Source organism: Ptychodera flava, chromosome 4, assembly GCF_041260155.1.
Source record: "Ptychodera flava strain L36383 chromosome 4, AS_Pfla_20210202, whole genome shotgun sequence".
Taxonomy (NCBI): domain Eukaryota; kingdom Metazoa; phylum Hemichordata; class Enteropneusta; family Ptychoderidae; genus Ptychodera; species Ptychodera flava.
In genome coordinates this window covers 22,461,654-22,478,609 of record NC_091931.1, presented here as the reverse complement: position 1 = coordinate 22,478,609, position 16,956 = coordinate 22,461,654, and the positions used below count along the sequence as shown (strand labels likewise).

The 16,956-nt window shown below is 39.7% G+C and overlaps 1 protein-coding gene across 1 annotated transcript in view; it reads right to left on the bottom strand.

Annotated features, from left to right (window-relative positions):
* LOC139131209 (gamma-aminobutyric acid type B receptor subunit 2-like) overlaps window positions 1-16,956 on the bottom strand; it is a 257,786-nt gene that overhangs the window by 192,502 nt on the left and 48,328 nt on the right. The window contains exon 2 of the mRNA XM_070697178.1: window positions 11,708-11,908. The gene's annotated coding sequence lies outside the window, so the exon portion shown is untranslated. The remainder of the gene's footprint in view (window positions 1-11,707; window positions 11,909-16,956) is intronic.

The window sequence follows — 16,956 nt, the reverse complement described above, 5'->3', positions numbered from 1 at the left end:
CCTCTTTCATGTTAACCTGTAAGATGTTATCTTATCAACTGATCACCATTCAGTGTATACGTACTGCAGTACCGTTCAACTCATCTGGGCCGCATTGATAGTCGGAGAAGTGCGGAGCACGTTTAACGTTTAAGATGTTGCTTGTTTCTCCATCACTTGACCCGGCATCGTGATGAGTTGAAAGGAAGAAAAAAAAATCACTGCATTCAGAGGGCATGAAAGACATGAAAGACCGCTAAAATCATGACATGATTGTGTAACACAAACTCACCGTGAGAAATCAGTGCGCGTGGGCAACAAGCGACGCCATGAATCGATTGCTCTAAGTGGTGGACTAACACGTCAGAGGCTCCGCCGTACCGCGATAAATTGGGTGCTAATAGTCAGCAGCCTCTGAAAGCCGCCAGTTGAAACCATCGTTGTTTAGCTCAATCAAGAAACTAACCAGTCTTTTACCGGTACAACTGCAAGATGAAAAACAGCCAATTAGGTTCGAAAATCAGCGGCTTTTCAGGTCGATAAATACCTCACTTAACGGTGTTGAACCATCGGGAGCGCATGCAGGGCCACTCTTCATACATTCTGGTAACCATGTAACCTCCACAAAATGTAATAATCTCCACAAATGTAATATCAACCACAATGTAATAAAATCAACCACAAATGTAATAAAATAGTCAACCATTAATGTAACAACCCGCAACCACAAATGTAATAAACAAATTAACCATAAATGTAATAAAACTCAACCATAAAAGTAATAAACTTGAACTTGCATATTTGTCATCATTTGTTTATCAATGCCCTGAGTAAATAATAACTTTAATAAGACTAGTATAATGTTATTGCATACTTTCCTGAAACTAGGTTTCCTTTCCGAAACACAGAATAGAATACTTTGAGAACGCTATCAGAAAACGGCGAGGTACTGATCAAACCGTTAGATGATGGAAGTGGAACAGCAGTTCTAGACACTGATAATTACATAATAGAGAAGCGTCAAAATAACTAGGGACGTCAACCTGTGATACCACACAAAGTTTATGACAGATGTCTCAGAACAAATAACAGAGAAATATAAAACCTTATAACAGAAACTTACGACACAAAACATGTTGACGAGAACATATATTTCAATCTAGTAAAAAACGATACGAACACTACGTATACCTTGAACACAGTAGAACAAAATCAGACATCCTGGCATCCCTAGTGAAGGAACAAACTTCAAGTGGGACAACATAGGAATACACACAATCTATCGATTATTCCACACAATTTATCCACTGAAGACGAATTTGAGGCGATCGATTAAGAAAGTACGGCAATTTTCGAAAAAACGGCGTTAAAGGATCGTAGTGTTATACAGTCTTCCCCACTCTGGAGTAGAGACTGCACTGACGTTCAGATTACAGCTGTGTCTAGCCATGGCCAATCAGTTCTGTACACAAAACAGGGAAACGTAAAATACATTTTCAAATATGCAAAACACACTAAACACAAACAATTAAGAAATGAATAATGTGTGGAGTTGCTTTCCTTATTACATAGATCAATATTTAGGGGCTAATTCCTCGATTGCAACGACAAAATAGATTTATTACATTTATGGTTGATAAGTATTACATTTGTGGGTGTTTTTTTTATTACATTTATGGTTACCATTTATTACATTTGTGGTTGGTGTTTTTATTACATTTATGGTTGATTTTTGTTACATTTATGGGTGATATTACATTTATGGGTGCATTTTATTACAATTGTGGTTGATATTACATTTGTGGAGATTATTACATTTGTGGAGGTTACATTCTGGTAAACCAAACCAACCGTACTCGACTTAGTGCCGTACCGAATGCGGAGCTTCCGTTTCTTGTCGAGTGCGAAAAAAAAGGCTCACCTCTTTTAAAATTACCGACGCGAAACTAAAGCCCGAAGTAACATTATTGATGGTAAGTAAAGCCATACAGATACACGTCAAAACGTCGGCAGCCGATGTTTTTAATAGCCAAGGCACGTGTTTAACAGTAAAATCGTGCAATTACGCTTGCGTGTTTATGTACTTACTCATTTCTTATATCATTAATTACATCACTATATCCGCATGCCTGTCAGTCAGTCCTTCTATACCAAGCTCTTACAGTCATTTTCCTTTATTTGCACTGAGTACAAGCGCGGTCCAAATTGTCTACGGGGAACTAGAAATGATAAGGGTCTTCAACGAAGTAAACCAATAATTATGTTGTATTTTTCCTAACACGGGAGTCCCCATCTGCGAAAAAACTATATGCTTATAATATGGTAAAAAATATTTATATCGCTGTTCCACCGTCATTTCAATATTTTTACATTCACGGTGGCGAAAACCTCGGGCGTCCTTACTGTAATTCTGTAGGGCGATAAATAACGGTCTCAGACTGGTAACTGGTAGGAACACTTTGTAATTACACAACTTGAAAGAATTCAACGTAGTTGGAAAAGATATGTTTGAGCACAAAGTGTTGCCAGCTGTTGCAGACTGGAGATTCACCGGGTGTAGTTATACTGATTAACGTAGCCCCGAAATTGAAAGAATATCCGTAAGGATGCTTTAAACTATTCTCTTTCGAAATCAGGCATAAAGGTCAGGGGGGTCACCGCACAAAATTTGGTAATAGAGAAATGAATTACACAACGTTCAACGACTTTTGAAATTCAAAATGGCCACCATCGCTGTGTAAACTCTCTATAAGGATTAAGTTTTCGATCGCCACATAAAATAAGCCCGTGAAATTTATATACTCCATGAGCTTCAAAATTAGTCTCCCAAAATGTAAGACCGAAACAGCATAATCGTTGAAGTTTGAGAGTCAGAATATCGGTCTCCGAGGCGCTATACCGTTATTTTACGCTTTGACTAAACTGATATTTTGCATATCGAGTTTGCGCCCCCTCCGTCCTCTCTCTCTCTCTCTCTCTCTCTCTCTCTCTCTCTCTCTCTCTCTCTCTCTCTCTCTCTCTCTCTCTCTCTCTCTCTCAACCAATTCATCTGGCATAAACGTCAGTTGTCCTTCAAACGGCGTGCACGCAGGCCTGCTATTCATCAAAAACAACCATGAAGTATTTTCCACATGGATGAGTCCCCATCTAATTCGTGGCCTCATTGCCAACGCTGGTCATCCCAGAAGATGTCAGATCTGTGATGGACACATACTAATTCGCCAGCTCGTCTTCGCGAGATTTTGACTGGAAATAAAAGGAGGGGGGACGATCGTCTGGGCGAGGCAGACATATAAATGAATAAGTCCGTTATTGATAATTGTCCGCATTGTCACGGTCGTTTTTTTCGAGATAAAAGTAGCAAAGACAGGTACATCCGAACCCCGCTCACGACTGAGATTGCGCTGTTGTTGTCTTATTACTGTCATTCCGACGCACCTGAGACGCAACGTGCAAACCCATGCACGAGGCGATAACGAGCTAGGCTTGGGGAAAAAACCGAAATCAGCGCATGACATCAACTTGAGAAAGAGAAATCCACAAGAAACGCCCGAGCGACTACCGAGGAGCGCGGGCAGCAACATTTCAATTTTCAAATACATTTGAATAGCGATAATTTTTTCCTTCGTTGAACAGCCATTTCACTGCTGTTGAACCACACTTGATTGAATCTGGCACACTCTCTTGTGCACGATGATTAAATTTCGCATCTAAGGCTAGAGCTCGTTACATTTGACATTTTCTGAACGGCAACGCGCCTGAAATTAACTCTCTTTTTAGCAGAGTGCGCTATCAGACCGATCTTGAAGGGCTTCCTGTGTGCAGTCATCTACCTTTCCTAAGATAGGCTTTTGATGGGCCTAACGCATTTCACACAGGCAAGTTGCTAAATTAATCAGCCCTTTTTTTTTACAATATCGAATGGTCAGAGATCGGTAATCGGGCAGAGGTTATCGCTTCGCCCCAAGTTGATTATCACCGTCTGCCTCTCATTTTCTGCTAATTAAGGTAAAACAATTGAACGCCGGCGTTTAGACTCACCTGAATGGCAATAAAAGAAGCCGGGATCGGCCAGTCTTGTGTGCCTTTAATTTAACGAAAGCGCGGCCCTTGATGGAACCGATCTCACAAGTGTCACCTGTTCAAGTTGACCGCATGCGTCTATGTCACCGAAGCATGTTTCTGTAAACTTCGGCGGTTTTTTTTTATTCGCAACCGGTGCCGCCGCTGATGTATCGACTGTATACGAGAAATACCTGATGCTACGATGACCCCCAGGGTCGCCGCGATTGTCTGAACAGAAACGAACTTCCCTTGCTGTGTCTGGTTCGTTAAAACTGCTAGTTTCTCCGACTAGTTGCATTCTCCAGTGAGAGGAGAAAAGGAGAAAACATGCAACATAAAGAGCCATTCTCCAGGAAAGCACAGTACAGCCAGCCAATTAACTACAAGATCATAAGGTGACAGAATGTTACCATAGAGACTGCAATTTAATTAATTGAACGCGCATCAGTATTAGCGCGAATAAGAAGAAGCCGTCGACAAAGAAACACGTTTCATCGATTTGAAAAGTTGAAAGTCTATCACAATTTAAGTTCCCATATAAGAGTACTTTTTCTTCAGTTATAAATGCACAGGGAGAGACAACGGTGAATCTAAATGTACACGACGTACAATGATACAAACAAACTAACTACCGCACGGATTGAATCTTTTTTATATTTGAAAAGTGTCAAAGAAACTTCTCCAAGCCGCACATTCTGGCGTTCTTCAGTTGTCTCAAAATGGAGGGTTTTTTCTGTGCCTGTGTAACCTAATAACAAGCAAACGGATGTAAGCACTTTATAATACGCTGTATGCGATTATCGACTGCCTGCGAGAGGTTCAGCTACACCGGGGCACGTCGATACACGTGTGGACCTCTCGTTGCATCACACAAATTGCCCCCGAGGCTAGCAAATTACATTTTCCGCTGGTGGAATGGCGTCTGCGATAACCTAATGATGGCTACGCCGAAGAACTCTACGTGGAGCCAATTAAGTAACAGGTAAGTAAAAGGTGACCTCTGTGTCTCACTCCCCGACTAATAGGATCAGTCGGACCATGGTTCGGTAGCCGAATGCACTTCCTTCACGTTGACTAATTATACACTGCAACCGTAACGACCAAGGGTTTGAATGCATAGTGTTTGGCAAAAGTACTGCTGTTAGAAAGAAAAAATTCTAAGCTCATACATGTATACATACATGTATACATACATGTATAGATACATATATTTACATAGATACATACACATACATACATACATACATACATACATACATACATACATACATACATACATACATACATACATACATACATACATACATACATACATACATACATACAATACAATACAATGCAATGCAATACAATACAATACAATACAATACAATACAATACAATACAATACAATACAATACAATACAATATATGCATTTGCAACTGTAAAGCAAACAAAGTAAATAAACAAAATGGCTGCCGATGGGCGGCGTCTACGATGCGATGTTGACTACCCGGAAAATCTAGGGGCTTTCTGGTACAAGGTTATTTTGGAAGCTAAATACAGTAGTAGTAAAGTCTGTTGAATCTTGAGTTGTTTTTTATTGAATTTCCTATCATTTACAAGCTCCAGAGTAAATTAAGGCTAACACAACACGGTCTATCTCTCCCAGTAAACGCTTGGCGTGATAGTAATGTCTGTTGGCATCTAATGACATGGCAACTCTCTGTGTAAACAAACGAAATAGCCATCCCTCTCCACTGACCATGTACGACGATCGAGCGCAATCGCAATAGGGAACGTTTTGGAGTAGAGACAAGAGATATTATATCATACCAGTATATTGATGGTGAAAATACAGCAATCTGATTGGTCGAGACGCGAAAAGAACCGTGGTGTATATTTGCGATATACCACGGCTGGCATGCGCACGAGCTCTCAGCTTGAGGAAAAGTCCTTTTATGACGTTCCACGCCAGAATTTCAATATACTGTTATGATATAATAGCAATAAATCACTCCTGGCGACGGTATACACTCGACTTTGACCAGTCCACTTCATATATGCACTCGCTATCGCTCGTGCATATATAAGATACGGATAAGGATCATAAGGACATATAGTATGTCGTGAACTTGTCAAAATCTCGTGGTATACCATCGCTTGGGAAACTTTATTGCTCAAATAACCTCTACAGAAGCATACATGCAAGCATACATACATACATGCATACATGCATGCATGCCTGCATACATACACACATACATACATACAAACATACATACATACATACATACATACATACATACATACATACATACATACATACATACATACATACATACATACATACATACATACATCCATCCATCCATCCATCCATCCATCCATCCATCCATCCATCCATCCATCCATCCATCCATCCATCCATCCATCCATCCATCCATCCATTCATACATACGTGTGTCCTAATCTGCGCAGTTACATAGAGATCGGCACGTGAGCAAAAGCTGGCGATGTACTTTTACCTACGAACAATAGAGAGAGGTATCCTTTGTTTAACTGTCTTCACTGTTACATGTCATAGAATAAGTAGGTTTATGCAGAGCTAAACATTTACGCTGTTTTTCTTTAGATGACAAACATCATACTATGGTGTGTTTTACAATTCGGAAATTATGTAAATTTTCTCTAATTATGAGAGTTGCGCTCATTAACATCTCGCACTATATTATTCTAATCCCGGGCGTTCTGTATGGCAAGTATTTAAGAAATGCTCCTACTTCTCGTTGTAAAAACATAATTCCGTGAATTCATCAAATATGCCAAGAAAAGAAATTAATGAACAGAGCACTTGGTCCGTATGTGAATTCATCCCCTATGCAAATGAAATGTGGTTATGTGATCCACACAAAATGAAAACTAACCACATTTGGACTAACATTGCAAAAAAATCATGTAATGCATCAAATGACATAATCTGACCCGATCTAAGTCGTTGATGGCAATCAGGGAAACGTTCGCACACACAAAAACACATAGAACGAGGTTATAACATAGGTCTACTCATATGTACTGCATCAGAACAGGGGCCAAAAAATGGTGTGTTTTGTATTGTTCTGTCACTCATCGGTGACATAATGCCGTCGAGCAAATTTGTCTCGAAACGCGTGATTTATTGTGTATGAATGTCGGGCGTTGAATACTTTGTCTTGTCATGTTTCATTCGTACGCAGCTAACCTAACGTACTTCTATCACAATGATGTAACATCAAAATGAACTAATTCTTTGATTCGACAGGGCAAACAAAATAGCCCCTGACATGCGCAGTAATTGGCTTGTCACCGAATACAAATTGACACTTTAATTTTCGCTGCACATTACAGTTCATGCGAATTGACTTTTTGCTTTTTTGTTTACCTGTTTGCCGGCTTTTTTTTTCCCAGTGTCCAAGCGTGCTTTACGGCCTATTCAAACCGCGGGAATTCTAACAGTAGGCGAGATGATGAATCAATAAACACAGCAGAGCATACTATTTTAGATGATGTGACAGAAAGAAAGCGTTCAACACTATACACTGTCCCTGAGCGGAGACGCCCTGTCATGTTGAGACGTAGAAAGAGCTTTTTAAAGGTTCGATGCTCTGTGAAGAAAATCTGGCATTAAAATCGGACCAGTTAACGAGTGAAAATCCGATCTGACGTTTGTCAATCTGACAGGACTATTAAGGGATTAACTTTCCGAATGATCATCTTTGTTGATGTTCCTCCATACATTTGCGCTAATAGGATTTGGGGATGCGCTCTTGTCTCCTTGGCCGGGTAATTGGGCTCAAATCTGCAAGAATTAACTTTTTAAACCGTGGCTTATGATTGACGTTTATAAAGTGGTAAGATAAGATCGTAGAGCGTTGCTTGTTAGACGCTCGGGTTAAATGACCTGTCGAAAAGCCTGACAATTCTTGTCTCGCACAGTTCACGTCAAAGAACACAAATGGGACACTGTTGGATGGGGAGAGGTCTTTGAAGGAAAATGTGTCCGGGATATCAAAAAGCTTCTTTCCACACCCATTGAAGCATCTTTCAGGGATAAACCCCACAATGTTCACACGTGAAGCTAAATTGGGGTGGATCAGATCGCTCGGCTGCGCATACATTGAGCCTGTGACAACGCCGGTATTATCCTATACGCACGTCAACCCGTCGTGAATCTGTGCGTCATTCTCGAAATTCGTCCCGGAGCATTCAAAAGCCCCACTTACAAAATGAAAACAAAGCCAACGACAAATATACCTAATAACATAAGAAGGAAGACAGTCCTAAGCCGTCAGGCTATTCTACAAAACCACAAAGGGGCATGACACATCTCAGACTCGATAATGACATTCTTTTCCTCCATATACGTCCGGGTGTAGTCTTCTGATTGTAAAACTCCCTCCATGTTAATACGAGGCTGATTAAATGTCCCCGAGAAGCGGCCTGCCTCACTACGGTGTAATCCGATCCAATTTCCTCGCTCCTTCTTGTGTCGGCAAACTTTACTGCCAGTGTGTCAACACAAGTCAAAAAAAAATTAATAAACTCAGCCGTTGGCATTCACTGCAGCTGCAAAGCGAGGGGGCTTGTGGCAGCACTTATGTGGTCCGTCAAATCGCACTCCTTTGCAGGCTTTACACAAACTACAGCCCATTGACATTTCGCAACTGGCAGACGCGTGATAGCATAACAATTCCCCTGTTCGCACGAGAGTCAGATAATACGTTGTAAGCTCCGAATCCCAGCGGCCACCCAACTCTCCCCTCCCTTTCAATTTTGTCCCCGGAAACGTGAACGAGACCGTGAGAGCTCATTTTCACATCGCAAAGTTATTTTGGGAGTCGCGCCGGAAGAAAACGGCTCTTCAAGCCTTCGCAAAAATCCAGGCAAAATCTTCAATTACCAAAAAAGAGGAATATAGCCGTAGTGCTACTGTTCTTAGCTAGCTATCAAGCCAACCAATAAAGCTATAAAACGGTAATAACTATAGATAACGTTTGATAGATATCATAGATTGCCAATATACCATATGTACATAGATGTGTTTGCAAAGATAAACGCACGTATTCGTGTACTAGCGTGATTACTAAATGTTCGAATATAGATTTTGCGCTATTCAATGAATATTACAGAAAAGAAGGGTAGACTGGTGGATAGTACATGTAGCTATACAAAGACAGATAGATAGAAAGAATGTAAGCAACAGTCAGATTAATTAGAATTAGATGGATAGAAAGATAGATTGATTAATAGATCATATATTTATATATAATATTGTAGATAGTATATAGAGGTAGGTTGATGAATATAGATAGATTGATCGATTGATTGATAGATTGATAGATCAAGTATAGCTAGATAGATAGCTAGATAGATTGATAGATAGATAGATAGATAGATAGAGATAGATGGATAGATAGATAAATAGATAGATGGTGCGTGTTTACATGTAATAGATTAGTATTTTACTGTATAACATATTAACTTATTTCCTCATCATGAAACAAATATTTATTTATAGAACATAGCCACGTACAGTGACGATGTGTGCATACATAGTCAACAAGGGCTCTGGTAATACATATTTACGAAATCAACCCCTGGTGTTATAGCTCAAAGTATAAGCCAACTTAACCCATGTCGAGCCAGAATTTGACCACAGCTTAATCTAAACCGAATTATGACAGATCCAATGTTATCTGTGCCAAACTTGACACCGATCTGTTAGAAATCGAACCTAAAGGGATTGAGCGCACCCGTTTTGTTCTTCTGTGGAATGGTTCAATGGAATACGATACAGTAACAAAAGCCATATGCTGATTAACTTTTATGCCGATGAAGTTGTAAATAATTCACCACAGATGTAAGTGAATATAGAAAAAAAAATACATTTTTCAATACAGTTGCCTTGGCGTCTAAAGCCGTACTCTTCCCCCAAAACTCAAACTATTGAATATTTTATTCATCTTTCATTATATATTTATTTCAATTATTCGTATTTGACGCCACAAATAATTAAGTCACTGACAGTAAAAGTGCCACGGCTATCTCCCGTGGTTGATTGTTCGGTAAAATTCTGAAAAAAAAAGATCAATTTCATACTCCGTCGGATGAAATAAACATCCCAACTGCAATTTAATCATGTGAAAGTGGAACGTGAGTTTTTCGTGTTTTGGTGAGCTCAGGACGAGACAGAAAGTCACGCAACCTTCGTCGGCCGTGACTTGTGCGAGATTTCGAAACGGTATGCGCGAAATACACTTTGCCTCTACGCACTATCTTTCATATGCCTGCTGTCGTTGCCGAGTGTCGTAGTTAATGTGGACTGCATCTAATAATAGCAATGAATTTGCATCTCTCTCTCTCTCTCTCTCTCTCTCTCTCTCTCTCTCTCTCTCTCTCTCTCTCTCTCTCTCTCTCTCTCTCTCTCTCTCTCTCTCTCTCTCTCTCACTCTCTCCTCTCTCTCTCTCTCTCTCTCTCTCTCTCTCTCTCTTCTCTCTCTCTCTCTCTCTCTCTCTCTCTCTCTCTCTCTCTCTCTCTCTCTCTCTCTCTCTCTCTCTCTCTCTCCATGTTCTTTAGAGAAATAGACGCAAATTGATCGAATGGTATGCACCCCTCCAATTCCTAAACCTGACTTTGACCGTTCAACGATGTAGCTAAAAACCAATCAAGTGCACGATTGCTCTTTTATTGTTCTGACTTATTGGCTCAATTATAATCACCATTCTCTCAAGCTTTCTACCGGAAAAAACGAATCAGGGGGTTTGACGATAACTACGAGGACACTCCTATACTTTATTGACCACGAGAATAAATCATGTACCGGTAAATCTGCTTTGAATCAGAACATCAGGATAAATAGCCTCTCATAAACTTAATCATTTGCTATTGTGTCATGATGGATCTACCCTTCATAAATATTTTGAATGAGGGCTATCGCCTGAAAAGCCTTAATTACACCATTATTACCAAAGATATGCAATTCCACAGGCAGACGTTTCTCGTCATTGAAAGACATCAAGAATCTTCATATTCACTTCACCTCATGTCATTATAGTACATTTTACTCTAACTCGCCAGAACATCATTCAGCGAGGCGGCCTGTTAACATTAATTTGTTATTACTGAGAAGAAATTGAAGAGCTGATGAGGATTTGAGAATTCCTGTTTACATGTCAATTTGGCTTTGAATTTGAGATTGCTAGTACTTTGTGGCACCTTTTGACTCGAGAGATAGCGTATATTTTGATATACGTGTCGAGCTTCAGTTACCGTTTCGTCTGCCCAGCTTTTTCGCAAACTTGAAACGGCTGTATAATGTTTACATCGAATCAGATGACTCAGAGAATCGTTGGCGGCCATGTGGAAACAGAGATTAATGCCAGAGGATAGCCCCTTGAAGTCTGATATCGTTTTACCTTCTTGTCCTCCGCGTCGATAGGTTGAACCGTTGGCAAATACCGGCTGTCACTATCATTTATCTTGCGGCGAATAAAAATCACGCCCGGATCGATCCAGATGCTTTCTTCGAGACATTTCAAAGGTTAACCGCAATGAAAACCGGTGGAATCGAGATGCAGGGCGCCGTGTTCTGACGAGCTAGCTGCACGGCAGGAGGCGGAAAAAAAATGACATATCCCACTTACCTGAAAAAATGTTGAACAGGAGCAATGTAAGGTAGTCTCTCGTGCAGACGTCTGAATCTACTGGGTTCTTGCAAAAGCGTTCTGGTCTGCAACCGCAGGAACTCCAACCGAACGCAACAACTTCAGCGCGACAAAATTCGCACCAGTCGAGTTTTATCAACCTTGATCTTGATGCCTTAAATTGCAAGCGACGTGATCATCCTGTGAGCGAGAAAGGGAAAGGTAGAAAGAAGAGCGATCGAATGCTGGTGTCAGACTTTGTTGTGTAATGATGTTGCTATGGTTGCAAAATTCCGAGCATCAAGAGCGTGAATCGGATCAAGCATCCTGGAGACACCCACGCATCGAAGATTCTTTTCCAGACACTCATGGGCTGGGCCATTGAAAAATACAAAAAGATTGCTCGAAATGTCGGTGAGTGCCTAAACCCGTGCTCATTTTAATGGGAGACAAAGGTCAGAAATTCGACAAAATATTTCGCTGTATCTCTCTATTCAAAAAAACAAATGATTGGAAATGTGTTACGACTGTAAACGCATGACTGTGTACTTCCAGCAGTACTGTTGGGAGAATTTAACAGGGAATAAATAATTCAGACGAGAGAGACTGGCCATGGAAGCCTTAGAAAACAGTTTCCCATGAAACCTATCAAAGATGATAATACATATTCACAGGTTGTGATCAAATTGCAAATTCTAAAATGTGATATTCATAACGCTTGTCCGAGGTTGTCGTTGCAGGCCTAGGATGTTCGCAAGAAAAAAACACGTTATATATATATATATATGTATATGCTGATTCCTTAGCGCTTTAAACAGCCTTTAGAGTGACAACTACAAGTTCCTAGATTTTCAGTATTACCGCCCTGCAGAAATGCATTGAGCACTATACTTTGCCTGCATTGAAAACCAAATCCCTGTTCGTGTATGTGTGTATAACAATAAAGGCATGAACATAAGTTAGTTGATTGGTAGGACAGTGGATGGATGGATGGATGGATGGATGGATGGATGGATGGATGGATGGATGGATGGATGGATGGATGGATGACGTGGGTGGATGGATGGATGGATGGATTGGTCGATTGGCAGATTGATCCGTGGTGTGTGGATAGCGATATCAACTGATTGATCGACTGGATTGACAGATGGACAGGAAGACAGACGGATAGACAAATTGACAAACGGCTGTGTAGACGGACGAACCTGAAAATGCAGTCGGTTATCGTGACACCGAGGTAGAAGAAAAGTGAACCGATGAATTTCGTTAGAGTTGCGCCGAGACTAACCCACCAATCACATAGTCATTTGAATGAAATCCACCCTCAGGCAAGTCTTATTATTCGTTGTAAATTTGAAAAATGCAGAGTACAACTAAATATTGGCTGAGTGACAAGTCTTTGCTCGATTAATGTTGACAGTAAAATCTTCTTTTATCACATTATAACATAACTGTTGCTTTTACCGGAAGACAAGTGTGTCACCCTGTCTTCAAAATCATTGATTTGTTTAGCTTTTGCAACAAAAGACTTGTACTTTATTTTATTGACTGTAATACTGATAAATTGGTTCCGCTTGGAGTTGTATTGAAATTAGATCATCTCAAAAAAAAAATCGATAAAATGACAGAAGAAAAAAGTATCCATCATGCCATGTACTTTTTTCAATACATCCACGCATACATGTGTGACGTCACGATAGTTTCGTCGGAACTACTTTTCTCGTGAACAAGTATACTCTAACGTAACATCATATATATATCGACTTTTTACCTTTTTTACTTTTTTTCCTTCGGTAAAAATAGACTACACGATGCGTTTCATGGATTTTGCGGTCGAAGAAATAAACTTGGACTGAGAAGTAAGACTTATCAATTGAAAATCAAAAGATATATCGCGATAACTCGAATGTCTCAGGGTAACGATTTCATAATATTGGTGTGGCAACGGGTATAGGGTGATGAACCGTGGGATTTGGACCAACATGGCGCTGAATGGTTCGAGCAAACAACGGCATGAAACCAGATCTCAGACAGATCGAATCGGATGCAGCATAACTGTTCACATTCCTTCATCTAACTGGATGTAACACTGTACCGACAGGCAATGTCAATCTGTGTGTTTTCTTTCTTAATTCTGAAATTTTACGGCATTGCCACAGAGAGAGAGGCTATCGATCATGATAAGTGTGGACAATTTTGGTATTCAACGAAGGGATCGACAAGAGCCGCGAAATCGTGCTGCCCATGTATTAGCTTTAATACAACTGACGTAAATGGGGTTTGAGTCTCTGGCGAAGCGTGGCAGGGCAGTGAGATGTGCAAAATATTGTGTCGTCAATGGTATGTATTCTTTATGAATCGTCATAAAAGCAGATTGGCCTATGGATTTTAGCATTTGTGTAACACCCTTTTAGTATTAGGGACTTCTTGCTGACAGCCTTTTATTGTCTTAGATCAGATAAAAATCCAGACGGCCGGTGCTAATATCACCATTAAACGCTTATCCTCCAATATGGCGACAGGTGGCGACTCACTTCAGGTGCTCGCGACGGGAAGGTTGTCTTTAAAGATCGCTGAACGACATCGCATGATTGGGTTTGTTGTGCCAGCCAATACACGAGAATCCACGTCTGGGTTCATTGAACACGATAGCATCACAACCTACCGATATTCCTCGAGGGTATGACGTCATCGTCAAATTGTTTCTCCAATTCATGGCTTTATCCCCAATAATCGATAAAGAACAAGTCGTAACGCCTGAAAACATTTGTGTCCATGACAGCCACAGTTTTCGCACTCTTCAGTAACTTCTGAAATATTCCAGTTTTAATGTTTTCCCGCTGTTTCGCCGCCATATTTCAAAGATGTATCATTGAAGCATTCGTAAAGAATGGCTATTTCACCGTGTTGTTTAAGTATTTATTACGAGCCGCAAAAACGTAAAGGCTGAAAGTTAATCATGCAATAGCAGTACTGTATACTGTACAGAGTTATACACTCTCACTGTATAATCCATTTTTCCAATCATTAATGCATACTTACACTACTATGGACATCAATGGAATCAAAATACGGTAAAAAAACCAACCGTTTCACTCCTCTACCGATATTTTCAATTCTATTCAATGATGAAATCCACGATACAGCTTCACGCTGCGCATAAATTTCGTCGCTTCGTTCAGTGTTGCAAGCTTTGCCATTCTTTGTTCACGAATAATATCACACGAGCTGTTTGAGGTCAAACTGTTGAAAGAAAAATTATTTCCTTCTCAATTCACTGTCTAAGACCTGACCGACTTCCACCTGATTAACTAACTCGAATGACTTGGACTGATGCCAACAATTTTCGACAAATTCAACTTCAAAAAGACTGAACTACAGGCATCCATTAGTGTCTAGATCTTTGCATACATAACAGATACTTGTCTTCCAACTCTATCATTAACAAGCCGATACAATAAAGCTCCTATATATCTTTAATACCCACACAACTCAATCAAATGCCTTATGAGTTCTTTGGGGGGTCCTTGAAATCTAATCCGCTTTCATGTCATTTTGTATATGGTAAGAGCAACTTTAGGCTGTATCTCGTAAAAGAAGGATTTGTACACTTTTAATGAATTGCGTATAGAGCTCCTGATTTCCACATCTCTACACCAATAACGAAGAGAATGCGTCAACTTTACTTTCCCTGTTATCAGTTTTTCATGCGCTGGTTACATTGTAAAACTTTATTGATCTCTCGTTCGCACTACTTTGCGAATTGTTTCCCGGCTTCTTTAAAATAAATGTCTCGCGTTTGTGCGAGGCATCCGACCGCTGAGCACGTTGGTATTGGAACAACGTACCTGATACAACGATGTCTGTCGAAAAAAGGGGAGAAAATGATATGTCCAAGCTTCGATTCGCCGTCACCTACAGATGTACTTATTGCACATAGAAACCGAGTGATCTACAAATAAGTATTATAAATGATGAGCGGTAGAAGAATGTCTTCTCTAGACACACTTGAATAAGGTCAAAGTTGATGGCGATGTCCTAGTTCACACTTTAATTGACATTGGAATGCCATGTATAAGACGACACGAACACAGCCATTCACACTTTTCTACTCGTTTTCGATTGCCGTGAGAAACATTTTGTCGACTCTACGGCTAGCTGTCGAAGTTGGCATTCGTCAAAACACGTCCCGATGTCCAAAATCATTACTTTTCTTACAGCGGCTGATATCCAAAGGTTGGGATGGGGTCAGTGGATGAGGAGTGCTTGGATAAACGGGTAAGGGAATCTAATGAATCCATGAGAGCGAGAAGAGAATATCAGAAGGCGATGGAATCAGGAAATTACCAGGAGTTAGGTATATATATAGATATAAATACAGCTGCTGATATAACGACTTTAGGGAGTCTGTCATCTTCAATCAACTCGAGAGAGTATCTTGCTTTTAAAAATTCCCAGTCAATGGCGAGATGTCATGAATACACAGACTCATCGGCCATTTACCATGGTTTCATGCATGTGGAAATGACCAGATATTCATTAATATCAGATGTTCTTTTTACATCAGATAATAGGATGAATATAAAACCTGACATAAGATTTCAAGTTGCTGGTAATGGCATAGCAGCAACAATTTTCTCTTAAATTGTATTCGCTTTAGGTTTTGCGATACGTCTGGCATTTCCAGACATAGCGAGTTCCTCGCTGGGTGTTTTTTTTACATTAAAATTAACGTCAATACGTATCCGCCGTCCTTGCCCCGTGAAATACGATTCACTTAAACTAATATATATATATATATATATATATATATATATATATATATATATATATATATATATATATATATATATATATATATATATATATATGATTATATATATATATATATATATATATATATATATATATATATATATATATATATATATATATTGACAGGATGGATCAAGCAGCACCAACTCTAGGACACAGTGTTCTTCTATAAATAATATATATATATATATATATATATATATATATATATATATATATATATATATATATATATATATATACATATATGAGCTACTTCCACTGGCAGGAGAAAAAGGTGACGTCAGATGGTATATTTTCAAGAACTCGACATGGTTTGAGCGCGTCGACTGGACTCTCGCAAAGTGAACAAGATTTTCCATTCTGACAGTGCAGAAATTTAAAGATTTCATTAAAAGAACAAAGATTTAAGTGCTAAAAATTCAGTATGATAA